The sequence below is a fragment of the Canis aureus genome, chromosome 5 (assembly GCF_053574225.1).
Source record: "Canis aureus isolate CA01 chromosome 5, VMU_Caureus_v.1.0, whole genome shotgun sequence".
Lineage (NCBI taxonomy): Eukaryota > Metazoa > Chordata > Mammalia > Carnivora > Canidae > Canis > Canis aureus.
The window spans coordinates 67,902,085-67,920,995 of record NC_135615.1 but is presented as its reverse complement, the minus strand read 5'-3'; the positions used below and the strand labels follow the sequence as shown (position 1 = coordinate 67,920,995).

The 18,911-nt window shown below is 40.5% G+C and overlaps 1 long non-coding RNA gene across 1 annotated transcript in view; it reads left to right on the top strand.

Annotated features, from left to right (window-relative positions):
- The window catches only part of LOC144314448 (uncharacterized), a 131,258-nt gene extending 120,589 nt beyond the window's left edge, over window positions 1-10,669 (top strand). The window contains exon 3 of the long non-coding RNA XR_013380326.1: window positions 10,419-10,669. This is a non-coding gene — a long non-coding RNA (uncharacterized LOC144314448). The remainder of the gene's footprint in view (window positions 1-10,418) is intronic.
- The last annotated feature ends 8,242 nt before the right edge of the window (window positions 10,670-18,911 follow it).

Here is an 18,911-nt window from a genome sequence, read left to right as displayed (position 1 = left end):
ACCTTGCATTGAAAAGTGCTCAGTAGGAATGTACTGAAAGAGTCAGACAGACTCACACGGAAGGCCATTTTTGTGATTTGTTGTCAAGAGTGTTCTGGACGAAGTCCTGGTCTTGTTCTGTTCTCACCAGATAGGCAGCCTCTGACAAGTCAGGTCCTCTCTCCAGACCTCAATTTTCCAAGCTATAAAAATGGAGAGTGGCCAAGATGATGTTTCCAGACTCTCCCATCTTTGAATACTATTAAGATTCACTAACCCCACTTTTATAAGAAACATCCAAACACAAGGCTATAGGCTTTGGTTTAAATTTCCCAAATTTTTAGGGTAAAATACATTAATTTTCTATGAAAGGGTGAATCTTTATGGATGGGAATGATTTTCTTGTGAACTCCAAATACTCATATGAGAAGTTGTCAAGTCCAGGTGTAACTTCTGGGTAAACACTAGAGATGTTACCTAACCAATTCCTCCTGTGTGACTAAAAGATTCAGTTCTTCTCCACCTGGGAGAGACTGGGGCTGGGTGGGGGGGATGGACCAGGTGAGTGATGAACATGCGTTCACTGTCTTCAGTTTCCCAACTCCTACACTCATGGCTTCACCTGCTCCAGACACAGATGTAGGTGGTGCTCAGTAGGGTGGGCAGATTAGGGGGTATTGCTCTCCTCTGGGCAAGGAGGTCTCATAGGTAATTAATGGGGATGTTTTCTCAACTTCTCCAATGTGGATGTGCATTTCCTTGAATAGGATATAAATGCCGTATGAGATGAGAGCTTGTCCATCTCTTGTTGAGCCTGGAACAGTGCTGGCACACAGTGGGCACTAGTAATTATCTGTTGAATGAGTAAATAAGTCTGGCTCTCATTCTCTGACCATGACCTCTCTAGAAGTTTGAAGAGGTGTATTGTGTGTGTGTGTGTGATTGGAAAATAATTTTTATTATCACTGTCTGTGGTGACTGTTGCCCCCTTCTTTTTAAGAATGGTGCTGAATGGCTATGAAAGCAGATTTCCTGGTATACAAACTGGAAGAGGTACCAACTGATGGTACCACTGCCCTTAAGAATTCACATCTTTGATAGTGGGGAAAAATGAATAGGAAAACTTCATTCCCCCAGAACCTCCTATCTAAGGCTGCCACCCCTGATGATGGCTTATCCACAAGGGCTGATAGAGTCACAAAACAATTGGTTGGCTTAGGGGAAAAGACAGCCAAAGCTGGCAGAACTTTGTATCAACAGATTAGACAACTCTGAGATGTGCTCTCTGCAAGAAAACTCTCTCAAGATGGGCTTTTTCCTGGGATGTGATAAAGGCCTTGTGAGGTGACAGGTACCCATTGTGCCAGAAGCTATAAACTGGGACTAGTAGATGAGCTTTTTTAGCCTGCATAGTGTTTTAATTATCAATGCATTTGAAAATCAAAAGATTTCCAATAAAACTTAGATTTGTAGTTTCTCTTGAACCCAGATCCATATTCTTGCATGGCAAACAATTAGCTGGAGCAAGTAGCTGCTACTTAGCTTCTTGTTGATGTGCAGACTGTTGCCTTTTGCACAGCAGAGAACTAGTATTCTGTACATGTGACAGGCATTGTTGGCACCTGGGCCACTTCCTCTGAGCCTGTTCCATTCCCACACACCCCAGCCAGACAGCTTTGGACTGCTCTTACCTATCCTTTTATCCCTTGGGTCTTTCTTTGTCCACTTGAGCATTCTCAGCATAACCACAGGGTGGCCAGAAATGTCATATAGCTGCCCCTGGGAGCAGCTCTCAAAAAATATTGGACAGTAGTTAGTAGATAAATACCCTGAGTCTGAGGCATAATCTAAATGATCCCTGAGGTCCTCAGCAAGATTGAACCCCAATGGGACCTGCTTGTAAACACTCTGCATTGGTGCCCTTCCCTTCCCTTCCCTTTCCTCCTGGTTTTCATGAGATCACCTCCCAAATAAGTGACTTGTACTAAACAATCAACTTAGGATTTGTTTCTGGGGGATCCTAATTGGAGAAAATATGCTTGAATTTATCCCAAAAAGAAAATGAAAGGAGGACTCTGTAGCTGACCTTGAGCTGCCTGGTGTTTCCTATTTCAGTGTCCTCTAAGATCACATCTCTGGTGATGCTGAAGAAATCAGGTGACAAACCATTTCTCCCAGTGCAGAAGTGGCCTGGGCATCACTGAGCAGCATGGAGCTCGTCTTTAGGGTTATCGTGTTGTGAAATGGATTCTCCCATACCTAGGACTATAAGGATATCATCATATCTGGATGGTGTCCCTTGACTATTCTTCACGTATCCATGACACATATAAACGACAACTGCTGGAATTGGTCTGTCGCTTCTTCCAACTTTGCCTATTCTGGTGCAAGAGCCCACCTCTTCATTCTGAGGAGCCATTTCTCATCTGGCCTCATTCTCTGAGGTGTGGGAGTGGGATTTGAAATGAACTAAAGTTACATCAAAAGGGTTCTTAACTATGGCATGGTTGACAATTCAGATTCTTCAGTGGGGTCTGCCACAGTGCACATCTCAGCTGCACCTGTTACCAGCTGTAAGGTGGGATTAGTCTTGATCACCTTTTTGGGCCCCAATTTCTTCATCTCTTCCATGGGATTATGAGAATTTAAATGATATAATAATCAGAAAGCACTTAGCATAGTTCTGGGCTCATGAAAGTGCTCAACAAATAACTATTAATATTTAAGTTATTAAGGAGCTAGTTGGCTGAAGAAGAGTGACATGAATACAGACACAAAGTCTGAGCTATAGTCTCTGAGTTGCGTGCTGGGTGCTACTAGAGAACTCAAACTTTTTCTTTTTTTTCGTTCTATCTCTCTACCCTCCTCCTGTGTGTGTGTGTGTGTGTGTGTGTGTGTGTGTAATCACAACCCATTGAAGCTTCCTGAAGCTTCTCTAAGGAAGCTCCCTGCCAGGAACTTATGTGTGGCCAGCCAGGAATTGGGACATCAAATAATATTTAATTTTACTTCTCCCTAAATATTACTGAATTCCATACCCACTAACTTTTCTCTCTGACTTGCTCTTTTTGCAGCAGTTCATGCAGAAAAAGAAATCTCTTAGATGCAAGTAAAAGAACCTCATTAAAAAAAAAAGTTTTCAGCTAAATGCAAGAGACTGGGTGATTTTTGTTTTTTGTTTTTGTCATGTATGTTATTTAGCATAATGATTATCCTACATGTCTGTTTTTTTATTTTGGGGACTGCTTTTTCCATTCCCCTTGGGAGAGAATTTTTAGCTCCATGGAGCATGAATTTTTTCACTTATCTAGTAATTATTAGGTATAAAAATACCCTTTGGTAAGAGATTGCACCTTTAATGGTTTCTTCAATGAACAATTTCTGTAAATATTTCAGGGAAAAGTAATGCTCCAGTTTCTGGGTCCTTTGTAGCACTCCTCTGACAGCAACTGCTGAGTCCTTGTGGATCTGTTGAGCTGAATCAGATTCCAGTCCTGAACACCTCTCTTCTTTGGGGTTCCATTTTTTGTTGTTGTTTAAATGGCATTTCTACATGACCCTGGAGCCAGACTCTGACATTTATCTTGAATGTGTGACCATGAACAAGTTCCTTCTCTCTGGCTCATTTTCCTGTTTTGTAAAATGGAGATCATATCAGGAGCTACTTTATAAGGCTATGGTGAGGATTAAAAGAATTAATTATGTGCAATGTAATGTAGTGTGCTCAGTTAAGTACCCAACACATAGTGAGTACTTTATATGTCAGCTTATCATCACCATCATCACTCAGTTCAAGTAGTTTCTTTACTTTCAATACACATGGGTTACTAATGAGATGATCCTAAATATAATTCTTCTGTGTGGCAGGCAGTGCCTGAGTTAGCTTGCTTCCCTACTAAAGGGGTACAATAGAATCTCTTCCATAAAGTTGTTGTGACGATTGGATGCACTAATGAGTGTAGGGTGACTAACACAGGGCCTCACATAGAGTAGGTATTTGAGAAATGCTAACTACAAGTCCTTTGAGAGCTCTTGCTTTCACCTTAGTTCTTTAAGGAGATAAAATATACAAGGCAAAAATGCAAAAAATTGATTCCTTTAGTCCTTAAAGTTACTAGTGCCTTCTGTGTATCAGGCACCTTCTAGCCTTGAGTGAAGGTTAAGTATTGAATGTGACTGTCAAGCAATATCCCATCTATTCACATGTGACGTAACTCACAACAGGCAAACAAATATTTACATTATGTGGTAATAAGTGCTATGAAAAGAACATAAGGCAGTGTAGGGGTATGGAGAGTAAAGGAGGTCAGGAGGGAGAAGGAAGGAGAGGGAATGTTAAAATAGATAGGGTGACCTGGGAAAGTATCTCTGTTGGGATGACATTTGAGCAGGGACCAGAGGGAAGTGAAGAAATAATGGAAGGCTGGGCTGCTGTAGGCAGAACCTTCTAAGCAGAAGGAATGCAAAGGCCCTGAGGCAGGCAAGATTTTCTTGGGGGCTATAATATTCCTTCTTTTCTCCCCATTATTTTCTTTTTTTCCCCCATTATTTTCTTTCTAGCCTTGGAGCTAAATAAAAGTTCACAGAGGAACTTCAAGAACAGATGGACTTTAGGGAATCCAGGATTCAAATACTTAAGAACATTTAATATCTTTAACAAACTCCCTGCATTACTTCCTGCTCAAGACTTCTAGAGTCAAGCTCCCTGTCTAGTTCTGAGTAGTCAATTGCAGTCTCTAAACTGTTGATATGGCATATCAGCTAATTAAATTACTGTACAATGCTGGTTACAAGGCTAAAGTCAGTGGAGTGATTTGTTATTATCCTCTTGAAGAACAATCCGTGGGCAAAATATTACTAGATTTGATTTTTCTAAAAAGCTGGAAGTGAGGTTATTTAATTAAGATTGTGTCAAAGTACGGCTCTATTTTTCCCTTTGGCCTTTTTAAAAGTTCATTTCAAATATAAAATGATTCCTTTGGAAAGATATAAAAATTATTTGTTTCCATTATTGCTAAAGAACAACTTTTATTTAATCAATCTATCATCAACCCACATTGTAAACTTGCTATAAGGGCTCTTTTATGCAGGAAGAGTCTAATCAAATATAATCCATACTAGCCAAGGTATAGCCAAACCTCATTATATGCCAAGAATCCCAAGGAGGGATCATAACCCAGGTAGGGACTTTGAGTATAGTTCCTCATTCATCTCATTCATCATTCATTCACTGCATATTAGTTGAGATCCTAATTTGTGCAAGATACTGTGCTAGGTATTAGGGGCATTGTTAAAGAAAAGACAGGTTATAGTGTCTCCTACTGAAAGCCCTTGAACAGAGGAAAACTACCAGTAAAAGAGAAATGACTTGGTGGCACCAAATTTCATTTGTTACTTCCTAGAAATAGCCCTTCCTCCCCACTTGCCCAAGCCTAATCTGTCTTTAAACTCTTGTTCAGGTTAGGTCTCTTCTGTAAGGCTTTCCCTGAATATTCCATTCTTTATTTGGAATTCTTTTTTGCACTTACCACCTGAGTTTTCTCTGAACAGTTTGTACCACATAATTTTGCATTTAATCAAAAGCATATTGTAGTTTGTGTACTGTCTTATTTCTGAATTAGACTGCAACTTTTTTTGAGGGCTGAGAGCATATCTTCTATATATTGTCTCAAAATATCCACCCACCTGTATGTTTTGCATAAAGCAGGGACTCATTTGACTGACAATGAACAAACTGAATAATAATGTTCCTCAAATTATCTGATTTGATGAGAAGAGTGAGCTTAGATCTACCATGCAACCATTCATTCATCCATCCACTTATCCATTCTCATCTATCTACTATCCAGCTAGGCAGCCAGCATCTACTCAACATACATCCATCTACCTACCATTCATCTACTCAAACATCACTCATCAATTCATTCACTCATCCAGTAATGTTTATTAAAAGTTAGTTCAGGGATTCCTGGGTGGCTCAGTGGTTTAGTGCCTGCCTTCAGCTCGGGGCGTGATCCTGGGATCGAGTCCCACATTGGGCTCCCTGCATGGAGCCTGCTTCTCCCTCTGCCTGTGTCTCTGCCATTCTCTCTCTGTGTGTCTCTCATGAATAAATAAATGAAATCTTTAAAAAATAATAAAAAAATAAAAGTTCAAATACGGCAAGATCTTTAGTTTTAAAAGCCTTTTATCTTATGAGTGTTATTAATTGCTATATCAAAAATGTTAAGAGAGAGAACCAACACAGAAATATCAAAAATGATAACAAGTGCACATGATTGGCTTTAATAGTATTTGCTATTTCTTCCCACCCCGATATTCTTGTGTTCTTAGAAGGCAGAGGAAGTCATCTTATGAACATGTAGGTAACAGAAATAGTGCCACAGTTTGGACTGAGGATTACTAGTCTTTATTTTCTAATGGTTTAGTAGTCAATGGACATCTATAATTTAAGCCACTTAACTTGCTTTCAAATGTTTTTTTTAGAAGCAATTTACGCTAATATAATTGTTATATTAAAAATGGCACTAACTTAAGCTTTCTAAGAATATAAATATATAGCTCATAACTGTTCTGTTATCATTAGTCACACACAAGAGAACATGGCACAAAGTAGGTATTTTGTCTCTTGGAAACAAAAACAGCTTGGAAGAACAAAAGATTGCACACCAATTTCCCTGGGGGAAAATGCCAACCAAATGGAGTGTGTTCTATAAAACATTAGTGACAAAAGAAAGGTGGGAAAGAGGACAGAGATTAAGGAGGAGGAGAGGGGAGAGAAAGGGGAGAAGGGAGTGAAGGAAAAGATTTTCTGAATGGCTGAGGAAACCAAAGGAAAAGAAAGGCCCAGAGGAGAATGTATCGTGATTTCATGAAGGAAGCACTGAGCTGCTGGCTGGAAGGGAAAACCCCACGGAGCCAGGGCTGCTCATTCTGGCTGGCCTGCCTTTTCCCTGTCACCATTCAATTCACACCTGGGCCAATTGGGCAGTGGGCTGTCTTTCAGTACTTTCCCCAGAAAACCACCTAATCCTCTTTCCCCCTCTCTGAGTTCCTTTTCTCTCAGCCAAGCAATCCTCTGTTGGCTCACAGAATACAAGATCCACAGCATCCAAGCACAATTAATTGACTTAATGCCCTCCTTCACTGCCAAGCAGGTCTGCATAACAAAAGAGCCATAAAAAAAAAAAAAAAGCAAAGTGGCTACCAAGTACAGAGAAAATGGGATCATTGGCATCTACTGGTGGAAGCTCTTGGCCTGGACTCTGTCAACAATCATTCCAGACCTTCCCTCTAGGATAAAACATGAAAATAGTCTTGTGTTATTTAGGAAGAGAATTTGATTCATATATTTCTTGGGATGAAAAAGAAGATATTGCTGGTATAAAACTGCAAGCGAAAAGGAAAGAAAAAAGTTCTGTTTATTCTTGAAGGGTCTGATTACGAGCCTTCACAATGTTTGAGGAAATATTTCAAGAGACACTGATAATTTGCTGAGAAGAGTATGACATGGACTTGAGGGGCATTTGTGCAGCTTTTCTGAAACAGAAAAGAAATAAAAGGAGACAATGGTTTGTTATTCTAAGAAGTAACAACGCAAAAGGAGTCAGTATCTTGAAAAAAAAAGGAGGATATTTTGGCTTTTTGCCTTGTTGTTGTGCAATTATTTAAAAATATTTCAAATGATTGCTTTGCTGAATTTCTTTTTCCTATAAGAGCTTGAGAAAAACATGTATAAGTAATACTTCTGTCTCTTGCTTTCCAATTTATATTTATTTTGCTAAATATAACTGTGTTTAGAGAAAAACCCAGGATTCTCTTTGAAGTTGCAGCCAGAAGCTTGAAGCCTCTGCAATGGCATTGAGGGGAAAGGAAATAGCTTTGGTGATGGTCATGACCCAAACAATGTCGATCTTCTCTCTTCCCATTGGCATTTCACTTTTTTCCCCCCAGAAAACAGTTTGCTTGGGTGAAGCTATCAAACTATTTCTTCCTTGTTCTTGTGTGAATATCAGTTAGTTCTTCCAATATTCCCTTTTTTCTGAGCCAAATGAATAGGAAATTATAAAAAGTAGATTCAAATAGCAACAGCTCTGGGACTGAGACTGGAATCCCAGCTCTGATTTGCTGCACAACCTTGGATAAGATAGTTGAACTGTCTGTGGCACAGTTTCCTCATCTAAAGAACAGGGATAATAATCTGTATACTTCATAGGGCTTGTTGAATGTTCAAAAAAAGCCTGGGCAGCCCGGGTGGCTCAGCGGTTTAGTGCCGCCTTCAGCCCAGGGTGTGATCCTGGAGACCTGGGATAGACTCCCACGTTGAGCTCCCTGCATGGAGCCTGCTTGTGTCTCTGCCTCTCTCTCTGTCTCTCATGAATAAATAAATAAAATCTTAAAAAAAAGAAAGCCTCACAAAGGTACCTTTTTGTAGTGAACACCTGACAAACACTAACAATTATTGACTCCCAAATAGCAGTCCTCCACCCCAGAAGCAATGCCTCTTCCAGGATGCAGATTTTGTACTAAACTCTGTAAATTCCCTATTCCAAAGTTGTTTTTATATTTTCTCTATAATTCACATCACAATTTTTTTGCAGCCATTGCTTCAGTGCGAGTCAATTTATTTTGATAATCTTATTTGATGTAATTCTTCTCAGTAGTCCCTGACAAAATCAAATTAAAAAAAAAAGTTTCAACATTTATAGATGCCTTATGTTGGATTTACTTGCATTCGTTATTTAGATCATTCTCTCTAGCTTGGCATTTGGCACCTTTTGCTTAACTATTTTTCATCCCAGGAGACTGACATCTTTGCATCGTTCTATGGTGCTTTGAATCTTGTTTTTCACACGGATGCCTACCCCGAGTCAGCAATGAGATATTGATTCTTTTCTTGTCATTTAACATTCTCATGGAGATCCTGGCAGACCAATTTACAAATGATTGCAAAAATGCTTTGGCAAATTGAGAGTGTTTTTGACTGAGAAAGAAAAACACAGTCTATGAAAATTTTGCACCTTTCAATTGGGCTCACTTAATGCACACAGGCTCTCCCCTAATGAGCATTTTCAATCACTGCTAAAAATCTTCCATTCTGTGATTCATAGAGCTCCCTCATTCAGGCAGGATGTCTCATCCCTGCACTTTGTGGGATGGAGTTGATCCTTTCATGCCCAGGAGGCCTTTCCTCCAGGCCTGCTCCTCTAGTAGGGGTTAGTTTTTGCCTAAGCAGGCTAACTTGCTCTGAAAGCACCACCATGGGGTTAATTTGCAGGTCCTCAACCCACCAGGCAGACACCACTTTTCTGACCCTTCTGTCAGGCCCTGCAATTCATGGTCCTCCCTAGGGCAGAAGCCACGAGCTACAGAGCAAAGCTGCAGTCAGATTGTATATTTCAGGGTTATTTATTAGTCCTTGGCTTGGAAGTCTAGCCAGGAGGTTTTCACTCGGGGTCTGTTTGCCTTACGCAGTCTGTCTCCAAAGTGCAATTTAGAGATATAAAGACGTCAGGGTAATTTTCCATCCTCTGGTGACAGTGTTATTATGGAGAAGGAAGGATGAGGGCTGCTTGCTGTGCTAATGACTGCTTCTCATTTCATCCAGGAGCCCCAGGAAGTAAACTATTCACCACGGCCAGGTTCCCCCAAGAGCCTCACCTGGAGTTCCTCTCCCCGGGGAGGTGATGTTAATGGCATTCTTTGCAAATTCCTCTTCACCCCCTGTCTCCTTATAGGATTGGAAAACTGCTATGTCTCGACACCCCAGGGGCTTTTAGGATTTCCTGGGCCTGTTTTTGCTTGTTTATTGTGCTGTCTCACCTGGAGGTTACGTCAACAATCAGTATGGTGAGAATTAGAGGCAAAGGCAATGCAGAAATCAGGTCCTGAAAGTCCATGCCTCCTTCCGAAAGTCCTCTTGTGCTCTTTCTAGGCTCTAGTCAATAGTCCTCTTCATGTCCTCCAGCATGCCTTGATTCTGCCCTTTACAGAGCTCCAAGAAAGCTCCTAGCTTGAATTGTTCCCCCTTTCTCCTCTTCATCTTCTTAATGCCTGCCCATCCTCTGTGAGTCACTCATCAGAGAACGCTCTGTGCCTTCATCCCAGATTAGGTGACGGCCCTCCTGGAAGCTCTTAGAATTTCTGGTTTGTTTTTTTTGGTGCCTTTCCACATTTCCATTTAATATTTGTGTGAGAATGTCTTTGGCCTTATGCCCCAGACAAGCCTACAGGTTCCTGAGATCAAGGACAGCCTGGCTTAGCTCACTAGCATTCCAGCACCAAGGACAGTTCCTAACCCTAGGCGTCACTTTCCTTGTTAATCTTTATTGCAAAAACGACTATAAGGGACTAGCCTTGGGGTGTTCAGGTGGGTTTGAGTCAGAGGTAGGGCACATAATGTGTATTCATTCACCTGAAAATGGTCTTTTCTCTTTCAGGTACCCCGGGGAAAAGGATGGAAAAGTGCCACTCTATGGTGGGCTATATGGATGTAATAAGAGAAAAGAAAAGCAAATAAATAAATAAATAAAATAAAAATAAGAGAAAAGGCACACCATCCAGTCATGGTTTACTCATCTTGATGTGATAGCCATTAGGAGCAAACTCAAATCTTAATGGATGTCATTTCCAGTAGCCCCCTGGACTGAACAGCAAGTCATCATCATTTTCAAAGTTGATATGTGTGTGCATGCAGAACTATATGTAGAAGACAAAAATTTTAAATATCAGATGAAGTAAGCACTGAAGCACTGAAAAAAAAAATCATGTTTTTCCATGGACTAATAGTGCCTGAAATAGAGCACAGATCAAAGCATCTTAATTTTTTTCATTCTCTTTTAGATGATAAAAATTCCTTTATTCTCCATATCTACCTCTTCAATAGCTCAAACACCCAGCTGTCCCAGGAATTTGGCAGTTTGAATCTCCTGCATTCATTTAGGGAATACCCACCAGGTAGTGGCTGCATGCTGGGTGCTGTGGCCATGTTTCAAAATTACGCAGGACACAGGTGGCATGGGAAGGTGTGGAAAGCCTTACATTGGGAACCCTGAGTTGGAATTGCAAATCTACCATTTGCAAGCAGCACCAACTTGTGCAAGATATTGAATCTTCCCATCCCCATCCTACCTCTATAAACTGAGGCTAATACTACTTCTTTCTTAAGGTTATTTTGAGGATTAAATGACACACAACCATGTAAAAAAGTAAATCAGATCATGGTATACCCTCACTCAAAAACCTTCCAATAATGTTGTTGTGAAGTTTGGGATAGAGTTCAAAGCCCTTAGCGTGGCAACATGATTTGACCTTTGTCCACATCCCTTGACCCTTATTGTCTTGTTTCTTGGGCTCTCATATGTTGGCCCACCTTCCTTTTCCTCCAGCAACCCAAACATATTTCCACCTCAGGACCTCTGAGGTGGCTGCTTTCTCCAACTAGAATACTCTTCGTCCCAGTAGTCATGAACCTTCTCATTCACAGCATTCAGGTCTCTTTTCCAGGGCTACCTCCTCAAAAAGCCACTATACCAAAAATCTTTCCCATTATTCTTATGTCTTCCATCTACTTTATTTCTCTACATAGAAAGAATTCTTATTTGACATCATGTGGTCTTTTCCTTTGCTCACTTTTGTCTCCCCTCACTGGCCTGGAAACTCAGGGGTGGCAGGGACTTTATTTTTTTCATTGCTGACTCCCCAGCTCCTAGGACAGTGCCCATACTCAAATATTTGTCAAGTTATCATTCATGCTGAACAATCATGATGAACACTCTCTCACCTAGTGCTTGGCATGTAGTAGGAACTCAATAAATGTCCGTTCTCCTCCCCTGCCCTTCTCAGCAAGGAGCTTAAACTTTACTGCTGAAGATAAGACAGTAGGAGATGGATTTTTTTTTTTTTTTGGATTTAGTTAAGCCACTTAGATCTTTTTACATCCCAGTAACTACACACAGCAAAGCCTAACAGAAAGAGAATCCTCGTTTTATGTTTTAATCAATTTGTTCCACATAAAGTATGTCTGGGGTGATAAGAGCAAGTGTTAGAAAAAAATTAAGCACTAGAACAATTGATGGAATTTGCTTATTAGTTCTTCTTCTCTTTAGCACTGCTTGCCTTGAAAGAAGGAACTGGTTAGGGAGAAAAAGCCACATTGACTCTTGGGGAGGGAACATCACAATTAACAGTCTCCTTTAATGAATCCTATGTGAACCTTGCTATTGAAAGATGCATCAATGGAAACTATTTCTGTCTGTTCCTTTATGAATGAGTTATATGGAGATATTTCTTTGCTATAGTAAAGCATCCCACGTGGAGCACATGCTCTCTGTTTCCTGCTCCTTAATTGACTGGTATGTTTATGGAGTACAGATTACCAGCCCTGTGTGGTGGGTAGAGAATGGGGAATTGAGGAAGGAACACACTGGCAGGTGCTATGAGAGTGTGTTAACAGGAACTGGATCAAGTGGTGGGGGAAAGTCAGAGAATACTCGCTAGAAGAAGGGATGTTTGAACTGAGATTTTAAAATTAATAGGCATTAACTAGGCAAGAGGGTGGTATGGGGAGAGTGGTGCAGAATGAGAAGCATTCAAGGCAGAAGGAATGGCGTTTGGAAAACTGGATCCTAGGTTCTCACTCTACCTCTGCCCCATGGAGACCCATCCCAGTCCCGTGCCTCAGTTTCCCCCTATGTAATGTGAGCAGTTAGATTAGATGATTTCTTAAGTTCTAGGCAGAAAGGAATTTTCCCTGCTCCTGTGGAACCCTCTTTTTCTTTCCCTCCCCATTCTGTGCACTGCCCTCCTCTGAAGTTCATTTCCCTTTCCCTTTCTCCCTTAACCATATCCCATGGTTTTTTTGGTTTGTCAAGTCACCAAGGGCAAGAGAGGATATTAATATAATGTCTTTGGGAATACATGGGGCATGAGGAATGGCAGATTGCTGCTCTAGTGTTTATTCTCGACGTTTATAGGCAGAATAGTGAGTGAGTATGCTAAATCCCATGGTGGCAAAAAAGAAAAATGAGTTCTGTAGAAGCAACATTTGGGTAAAGAGGGGTTTTTTTTCCTAATGAAATGGGTAGTCGCTCTATATTTAATAATAATTGACACTGATTGGACCCTTGCCATATTTCTTTTTTTTTTTAAGATTTTATTTATTTATTCCTGAGAGACACACAGAGAGAGGCAGAGACATAGGCAAAGGGAGGAGCAGACCTCCTACAAGGATCCTGATGCAGTACTCAGTCCCAGATCCTGGGATCATGACCTGAGCCAAAGGCAGAGGCTTAACCGCTGAGCCACCCAGGCATCCCTCCTTGCTATATTCCTATGTTATACCACAAAACTCTCACAGTAGGCACATATCAGTTACTATCTCCAATTTTTGGGTGAAGAAACTGAAACTTCAAGAGGGCACTCAGCTAGCAAGTGGCAGAACCAGGCTTGGACCTCTGGTAGCTGGATCCCAGAGCTAATGCATCCTTACCGATGTTGGCATGTCTGCCCCAGGTCATGCTGGCCATGTGACCCTGGCCCAATTGCTTCCCCTCTGGGCTTCAGTTTTCCTGGGTGATTTCCTTTTTTTTTTTTTTAAATACTTAAAAAAAATTCTATTTATTTATTCATGAGAGACACACACAGAGAGAGGCAGAGACACAGGCAGAAGGAGAAGCAGGCTCCATGCAGGGAACTGGATGTGGGACTCAATCTCGGGACTTGAGGATCACACCCTGGGCTGAAGCAGGCACTCAACTGCTGAGCCACCCAGGCATCCTGGTCCCTGAGTGATTTCTCCAAAGCTTCTCCCAGTTCTAACTTTCTGATTTGGTCACAAACCCCTGTTCTTTCCCTATGTCTGAAGTCTCTATGAGACAGAGAAGGAAAAAAACTGCAGGAGACTTGCTAGCTCTGTGGGAAATGCTCCGAACTATTTCAATGACTGGGAATGTATTTAACTCAAGGACATGGTGAAGGACAGGTTGAATTTTGGTATACTGGGATGGAGAAGAGAGTAAATTTAGAGCATATGACAATTTCTAGGACTGCAAAGAGAACAATAAAAATCAGATTTTGCAGTAGGGAAAAGAAACCTCTCATTCCATCTGGGCCACATTTATACCCAGGGAGTAGTTTTGGCAAGTGGAGAGCTGTGGTTTGTTAAATATTAAACAAAAAATATTAATAATCTGGCTCACTCTTCATGTCTGTCTCTGGTGGTACAACAACCCCTAATTCACTTTTCCTCTTCATTCTCTCTTAGTTAAGCTGATATTTGATTCTAAGACAATTTATTTTATAGCTAGTGGTAAGCCTCCAAAAGGTTTGCCACAGGGTAGACTCATGAAAACCAAGGCTCCTTTCTTCAAGAATGCAAGACCTGGGGATGGGAAAGGGTACAAGAGACTCTTAAGTATTGCTTGGCCATAAGAGAAGAAACAGCATACAGCCCATCTCTTTCCTTGGCATTGGTCCTTTCTCGCATGAAAAGGGACATGCTCTCAGAAGGCACACAATGGACTGGATTCGAGAGTATAATTGTATGTATCAAACCCAAATATTTCAGAGCTGTCTCTTCAGAGGAAGGAGAAATAGGCTCCATTACCCTCAAGTCCTACAAGATCAAAGTGATGGAATGGAGGAGGTAATGAGAAGTGTCAGACTCTGCCTGGAGATACAAAGGGATGAGAAAGATCACTAGGGAAGCAGATATGAAAGTGAATGAAGTTTAGCTTGAATTATCACATAAGAGTGTGGCTAGAAGTTCCTGAAAGCATGAGATTAGGGCATTATAAATAATATATAAAGATATTAGTGCCTGTCTTACTTATTTCCCATCATATTTAAAATATACCAACCGCCTCTGCTGTTTGATATAGTGCCATTTATAAAATAGGTAGAGCACAGACCCAGAGTTCAGTGTCCCTCCAGACGTAATTTTACTAAATTAGCAGCCATATCATGTTTCCCATTGCCTATCGGAATGCTTGAAAAATATCCCTAAAAAAGGAAATACTTAACTGACATTTAAAAACAAAAACCACATGCTAAATAAAATAGCAGGATGTTAAGAGCTCTTTAATAAATACACACACTTTAAAGGCCTAAATGTACACACTCATTTCAAGTACATTTTATGAAATAATTTACTCTCAGTTTGTTTTGAATAATTGTATGAAAATAGTTTATAAGCATAATAAATCTTTAACATACCCTCTTCTTGCATGCTGTTCCTGAAAGTCTCAATTTGAAGATTATACTTAATGGAATTGTCTATCAATATCCATCACTATCATCTGGGGCAGATGGCTCTTTGATTGTGCATTTAATATGCAGAAAAATCCCATGCCTCTTCTGCTTTTGAGTTAGCTGTCCGACAACTCACATGATGGGTAGCTTTCCTTTTAGAAAATGGTTTCCCTGAAATACCAGACTTCATGTATCATCACAAATAAATATATTCAGATGAGTTTTTTCATCTCTTTTATTTTGTTCACCTCACATATTAGCATTTGAAATGATACTCATTTGGGGTTTGTTACAAAGATGCTCATTTTGAGAGGAATATGTACAGAGCTTCCACCAAAGCCAGAACCACAAAGGCAGCTGGATGCCTTGTGGGAGCAAGATTTGTCTGAGGCAGGGACAAGTGCATAGAGCCTAAGTCTGAGAAGCCACCTCATATCTTATGCCTTGCTCTTATGATACTGGATTCTCTCTGGCAATTCAGTGTCCCCAGTGGGTCAAACTTTGGGTATATACCCTCAGCTCATGTGTATTGGGCTTTTTCTCTCAGAATTCTGCCTTAATTTTTATTCAATATACCTCCAGGATGAGTGGAACAAAGAGACATAACATGGTGTCAGAACTCTCACTTGTGATGGGTCTTCGCCCAAACAGATGACTTCAGTTGTGAAAATGGTGACTATGGGCACCTGGGTGGCTCAATTGGGCAGATGATTAGGTGTCCAGCTCTTGATTTTGGTTCAGGCTTTGATCTCATGGTTATGAGATAGAGTCTGGCTTCAGGCTCTGCATTCAGCATGGATTCAGCTTGAGATTCTCTCTCCCTCTGGCCCTCCCTCTCCTTCTCTCTCCTTCTCTCTCTCTCAAATCAATCAATGAATCAATCAATCAATCCATCAATCTTTTAAAAAATGACTATCGTTTTAATATGTTCCAAGCATCTGCTAATGCAGCCACAACTGTATACTTAGTATAAACAGATCTAAGTGCATAATATCATTTGTGAATTTTATGTCACGGTGTGACATAGTGGCAAAATCATAGCTTGGACATAGAAGGCTCAGTTTGAATTTTAGTTCCTCCCCTTGGAAGGGAGTTTAGAGTTTAGCAGAGAAGGTGGCTCTGGGGTCTAATGTGGCTGGGTTTAAATCCTAGCTCTTCAGCTACTAGCTATGTGACTTTGTGAACTTAATCTCTTTATATCTCTGTTTCCTCATCTGTAAAGTGGGGATATGAGTAGGAATTATTGTGAGAATTCATGAAATAGGGCATGAGACAGTTAAGAGCTACCCTAAAGAATGCTAGTCAAAGGTAACAGTTACATACCAGTACCTGGCATTGCATAATTGTTCAAGAAATATTTATTCACCCCAAAATGGACACAGGTTGTTTCTGTATCTTGGCTATTATTAATAATGCTGCAAGGAGTATAAAGGTGCATATATCTTTTTGAATTATTGTTTTTATTTTCTTTGGATAGATACCCAGTAGGAATTGCCAAATGATTTTTTTTGAGAAACCTCCATGCTGTCTTCCACAGTGGCTGCACCAATATGCATTCATACCAACAGTACACAAGAGCTCCTTTTCTCCATATGCCTGCCAATTTTTGTTTTTTTCTTGTCTTTTTGATAATAGCAATTCCTACAGGTATAAAGTGATACTAATTGTGGTTTTGATTTACATTTCCCTGAAGATTAGTGATGTTGAGCATCTTTTAATATCCTTTTCAGCCATTTGTATGTCTTCTTTGGAGACATGTCCATTCAGCTCCTCTGCTTATTTTTAAGTGGGATTATTGTGGAGATTTTTGTTATTGAATTGTATGAGCTTTTAAAATATATTTTGGATATTAACCCCTTGTCAGATATACGATTTGAGAGTATCTTCTCCCATTTAGTAGGTTGCCTTTTCATTTTGTTGATGATTTCTTTCAAGCTTTTTAGTCTGATGTACTCCACTTATTTATTTTTACTTTTGTTTCCCTTGCTTTTGGAGTCAGAGCCAAAAAGAAGAAAGAGAAGAAGAAGAAGAAGAAGAAGAAGAAGAAGAAGAAGAAGAACCACTAAGAGCAATGAGGAGCTTACCACCTACATTTTTTGTTTTTGTTTTTGGTAGGAGTTTTATGGTTTCAGATCTTACATACAACCTGTGATACATTTGAGTTAGTTTTTGTATATTATGTAAGAAAGTGGTCCAGTTTCATTCTTTTGCATGTAGCTGTCCAGGTTTCCCAACATCAATTATTGAAGGGACTGTTGTTTTCCTTTCCCATTTTATATTCTTACCTCCTTTGTCATAAATGAATTGACCACATATGTATAGGTTTATTTATGGACCCTCTTTATCATTCCATTGATCAACGTATCTGTTTTTATGCCAATATGATACTGCTTCAACTACTATATCAGACTTGAAAAAGGCGCTCTCCCCTTGTGCACGTTTTTCCTTATGGGTATCAGCCACATGGCAATGAGGAAAGGGACAGCATGAGAGAGATCCTCCACTCAGGCCCCCCCTTGTTAGAAACTATGATTCTTAAACAGTCATATGAATCAAGAAGAGAGCAATATTTGATTCACAAAAATTTAATTAGCATCCTTATTCCACAGAGCCGTCTGCATGCTCTCCATCTGAGCAGTCATGCCCTGTGTGTGAACCACACATTATGCCACAGATGCATCTTCATTAGTGACCAGAGTGGCATTAGAAATGGGTAAATTGGATCATTTAATATCATTGCTTTTACCTCCAGAAAAAAAGAGAGTGAGGTATTTTTTTCCCATTATAGTTAATAAGACTTGAAAGGCTAAATTTTCATTAGGAATGGAAAAGCATTCTTATAAATTCTCTCTCTATGAAGAAGGGTTGAAGATGGAAAAGCATGAAACCTGGCAGCTATAGTTACCATCTTCCCAGAGTAAAGTAAAAAACCTTGTGGTCTGTGTGGACTCACTTCTCCGCCCTTTGCTGTTAAGTCTTTGGGAATTGAATCCCTGCAGCCCAAAAGGGGCTTTTTTTGATTTACCAATCCACATTTCTCTTCTCTTCTCTAAAATTAAAGTAAGAGGTCACTTCCTCCAGGAAGCCCTCTTTGGTTACCTACCACATCCTGGTCATGCTCTGTGTGCTTCAAGTGTGAGCTTCAAGCCACTTTTAGACTCAAAGTCAGAGTCTAAAAGTCTCCCCAAAACAGAGCCTATGACAAGTACTTGGAAGTGGGTGCTTTATTTAGGAGATGATCCCAGGAAGCAGATGTGAGGGGCTGGAGTGAGTAAGACAAGAGAAGAGGAAAAGCCAGTATAAGGATGTGTTACTGAGGTCACTGTCATGTGCACTAAGGCTGGATTCCACTGGGTCCTCCCAAGTAGCCTGCAGAATACCTTCCATGTCTGCCTGAAGTGTGAGGTGACAAGAGCAGTGAAGGCTCCTGCCTCTCTTAGTTGTACATTGCCCTGGGGCATTAATCTCACACCATGGGCAATACTTGTGTTCTGATCCTGCGAAATCCCACAGCATCACAGAAGACCATGGGGCAGAATGAAAATCTGTGAATGCTTGAGGTGAGACTCAGCAAGAGACAAGTCAGGGCTCCCATAAGACCATCCACCAGCTGTGGCTGAAACCAGAGGTGGTGGGCAATGGGTAGTGGGACAGCCAACATGGAGTTAACACTCATTGAGTAC